The sequence below is a fragment of the Eurosta solidaginis genome, chromosome 3, assembly GCF_040869045.1.
Source record: "Eurosta solidaginis isolate ZX-2024a chromosome 3, ASM4086904v1, whole genome shotgun sequence".
Taxonomy (NCBI): domain Eukaryota; kingdom Metazoa; phylum Arthropoda; class Insecta; order Diptera; family Tephritidae; genus Eurosta; species Eurosta solidaginis.
In genome coordinates, this window is record NC_090321.1 from 232,037,493 (window position 1) to 232,042,269 (window position 4,777).

Here is a 4,777-nt window from a genome sequence, read left to right on the forward strand (position 1 = left end):
ATAACTAGGCATACTTCTAAAATCTCAAGAGTTGTTTCGAAACGGTGGCTCAACTCGAGAATCATAGCGTACTCAGTAAAAGAGGGAACTTTTTTTATAAAACAAACTTGTGTTGAACAAATTTAATTAACAAATTTAGTTCTTTAACTGGACTCAAATGTAAGATTCCATACTACAGTTTTTTCACGAAAATAAAATGAAATATATATAATTTAAAAAATAAATAAATGTGACACGCTAACCTCCGAGGAGATTTTAGCCAGAGCTTCTCTTCCAATTTGCGTCGTATTCTTTTTAATATTTCCTACAAATTGGCCGGACGGGACCTACTTGTTTTATGCCGACTCCGAACGGCATCTGCAAGGCAGATGAGTTTTCACTGAGAGCTTTTCATGGCAGAAATACAAACGGAGTGCTTGCAAAACACTTGCGAGGGGCAACCCCGCTTAGATAAATTAGGTTCTATATGAAAAACCTTGTTTCTAAAATTTTGATGTTGCTTTGCCCAGGGCATGTACCCAGGATCTTCGGTGTGGTGGGCGAAGCACGCTACCATCACACCACGGAGGCCGCCTATATAATTAATTTTTGATTACTTACGCCGCATTACTGCTATCAAATAGGTGTTTATTTCTCACAATAAGTAGCTATTTGTTTGGTGGTACCACCTTGGAGATTTTTCTAACTTCACCTCAACTCGATATCCAATGTAGGATATCAACTGGAGTTAAATATTCATTTGAGAATGTACATTTGTCAAGATCTCTCGAAATTAGGATATTAATTGCAAAATATTAATGACGTTGGAGATCAACTCGAATTTAATGTAATTTTACAAAATTTCTCGAAGGTTGGATAGTGATTGGTGAATGAAGTTGGATATCAACTCAAGAACTATATGGCTTAAGAATAATTAAATAATGATGTTGGATATCAATTCCGGAGCTATATATATATTTCGCTGGAGAATTTTTTTCCATGTTTGTTGGGTAAACAAAATCCAGCTGTTGCCGTATCTACAAATTATCTAGATAATAAAAAAACAAATGTTGCCACACAAAAAAACATACCCCATACGCGGTCTTAAACTGTGACTAAAAACTGCTAAGTAGTTTAACTGGAGTTTAAATTTGATTAGAGTTTAAGCAAACTTAGTTTAAACTTAGCTTAACCAACTACTGCAAAACCGGGCCTTAGAGCAGTTGGCAGCTCTATAAAACACCAAAAATTCTACATAAAATGACACTTAGAAAATTTCGTCTGTTAATTTGCTTTTGCAATACGCACCACTCAAGAAATTTGTACTACTAAATTGTAAATATTTTTAGCAACAAGATCACACGGTAAATCTGGTTTTGCGAAGATATAATTTAGGGCATTCCAATGAGCCACCCAGCTCTGAATCGCGATCAAACCTCACTGTAACGTTCCGTATCAGTACTTTGATAATAAAAGCCCCGTCACATAAGCGGTTTTTCATACAGATGCGTATAACGCAATCTTATACAAAATGAGAAGATTTCACGTATTGTTATGGAGAACGGCATATTGAGCGACACTGGCGCCAACTTCCAACTTTTGTTGCAAGCAAAGCATAAGAAGAATTAGACATTTGGCTAAAGGTGCTTTCACACTGTGAAATTATTTTTCGCACTTGTTCGTACTTTTCTCACATTGTTCATAGTTAAAAATTTCAATTTAACAAATGAATAGGACACAAAATGTGTTAGTATGTATTTTTCTTGTATAGTGAGAATGTTTATAGCAGTGCTTCGTGAAATTTTGTATGTGAAAGGGCAGGGCGAAATAAACTTCAATTGCCAAGTCTTAAGTTCCTTTATATTTACAAACGTAACATCTTGCGTGATTGTGCCGATGTTACTTGCATGCATAAGATTGCTTTGGACGCATCTGTATGAAAAACTTCATTGTGGCTCGGCCTTAATACACGTAATAGGGTGCCTGTTAAGGTCAGCAGTTAATATATATTATATTCTACGCTTTCTACGGATAGTAGACTGAGAGAACTGCCTCAATGTCATTATTTTATGACTTCAATAATTTGTTTCAGACTTAGGCCCGATTTCTCAGTACAAGTTCAACTCAGTTTGTCAGTTAAACTACGCTTAAACTTATTCTCCAGTTTTTCAGTCCACTTTAACTGAAGTTTAAGCTGAACTTAAGCGGCCAATCTGCCAGGTTTAAACTTTAGTTAACCTATCAGTTATTTACGTTCGTACGAAATGGCGTCGAATATACCCAACAAGCATTTGGGCTTGCGTACCACTAGAGCTCATGTTGATAACTAGGCATACTTCCAAAATCTCAAGAGTTGTTTCGAAACAGTGGCTCAACTCGAGAATCATAGCGTACTCATCATAAGAGGGAACTTTTTATAAAGCAAAAAATGCTATTACTTAAGTTGAAAAAATTTAATTAACAACTTGTGTTTCTCTAACAGGACTCCATAATACAGTATTTTCAAGAAAATAAAATGAAATATATATAATTTAAAAAACAAATAAATGTGACTCGACAACCTCCGAAGAGATTTTAGGCCGAGTTTCTCTTCCAATTTGCGTCGTGCTCCTTTTAGTTTTTCATGGCAGAAATACACTCGGAGTGCTTTCCCAACAGGTCCGAGGGGCGACCCCGCTTATTATTATTTTACAATTATTATCCTAATTTCCTATCCTAATTTCGAGAGATTTTGAGAAATGTACAGTTCTCAAATGAATATTCAACTCCAGTTGATATCATACGTTGGATATCGAGTTGAGGTGAAAAAAAAATCTCCACGGTGCTACCACCAAAACCCACAGCTGTTTATTGTGAGAAATAAACACCTGGTTAATAGCAGTAATGAAGCGTAATTAATCAAAAATAAATTATATAGGCGGCCGAGTTGGTGTGATGGTAGCGTGCTTCGCCTACCACATCGAAGATACTGGGTTCCACCCCAGGCAAAGTAACATCAAAATTTTGGAAACAAGGTTTTTTAATTAGTAGAAAATTTTTCTAAGCGGGGTCGCCCCTCGGCAGTGTTTGGCAAGCACTCCGAGAGTATTTCTGCCATGAAAAGCTCTCAGTGAAAACTCATCTGCTTTGCAGATGCCGTTTGGAGTCGGCATAAAACAAGTAGGTCACGTCCCGCCAATTTGTAGGAAAAATTAAAAGAAGCACGATGCAAATTGGAAGAGAAGCTCTGCCTAAAATCTTTTCGAAGGCTGTCGCGCTTCATATTTATTTATTTTTTAAATTATGTATATATATTTCATTTTATTTTTCTAAAAATACTGTAGTATGGAATCTTACATTTGGGTCCAGTTAGAGAACCACAAGTTGTTAATTACATTTTTTGAACTTAAGTAATAGAATTTTTTGCTTTATTAAAAATGCCCACTTTAGCTGAGTATATTATGATTCTCGAGTTGAGCCACTGTTTCGAAACAACTCTTGAGATTTTAGAAGTATGCCTAGTTATCAACACGAGCTCTAATTGTACTGAAGCCCAAATGCTTGTTGGGTATATTCGATGTCATTTCGAACAAACGCAAATAATTGATAGAGTTTAACCCTGCTAGATGGGCCGCTTAACCTCAGCTTAAACTTCAGTTAAAGTAGACTGAAAAACTGCAGAATAAGTTTTAGCGTAGTTTAACTGACAAACTGAGTTGAACTTGTACTGAAAAAACGGGCCTAAGAGTAAACAAGCTCTATCAAAGCAAAATGTTAAACTGTTGCATAGAGCTGCCGTATGTAAATGAGATACGCAACACCAAAAGATAATGAGCAACTCCAAAAGATAATGAGCAACACAATTTCCCATGCTTAAACACAGTCAATAGAGTTCTATATCGAGAAAAATTCATAACTCGTAGCTCTGTCTTTAATAAAATCTAAGCCCCTTTATATAAATCAGGTATAATCGTTATGAATAACATGTAAATTAGCATTTAGTTTTGCAGAACTGAGTTTATCATGAGAAAATCGTCATGCATTTCTGTGACGCAAGGTATGCTGCTAACAGTAATATACGGACGCATTTTAAAGTAAATTAAATATAAACTTACTCTATATTTAAAAACTAAACTTAATTTTTCAGTTAACTTGAAACTTTAATGCCTTCAGGGGGAGGGTTTGCACTTAGGCGATAGCAGAGTTTGCGAAAACATTGCTTCCCTAAGAATTTAAGTTTTTTTTAAACTAATTTACACTGAATATTAGTTACATAATATTAATAAAATAGTCAATACTCTAGGTTTAAAACGAAGCTTTAAAAATTAAATGAATTTACTTCTGCAATTCTAATAAATATACGGTTGGAAACATTTGGGTAATTCTCTGAATCTAGAAAGCAAACAAAACTTTGACAACTTTCCATTTTACTGTCAAAATTTTACTACATGCAACAACAAAATACGCATGTGTATCATTATCTATGGTTTACATAATTTCTATACAAAAACCCGCATATATTAGAATAGCAAAAAATAACTTTGACAAGACTGCTGAAAACTGGACCCGAACTGTGTCTTTACGATCACGCATTGAAAAGGAATTTCACTCAAAAGATAAATATGTATATATCCGTCAAGCTTTTCTTAAAGGTGATAATAAGTTATGGATCTAATGAACACGAGTAGTCAGTTGTTCACATAGGTCTTTAATCCGATTCACCATTACAGAGCTACTATGATTTAAAAAATTGATTTCGTTCACGTATTGTTTAACATGATTCGGGCTTAGAAATTTTAAAGAAAAACCCCGACAAATG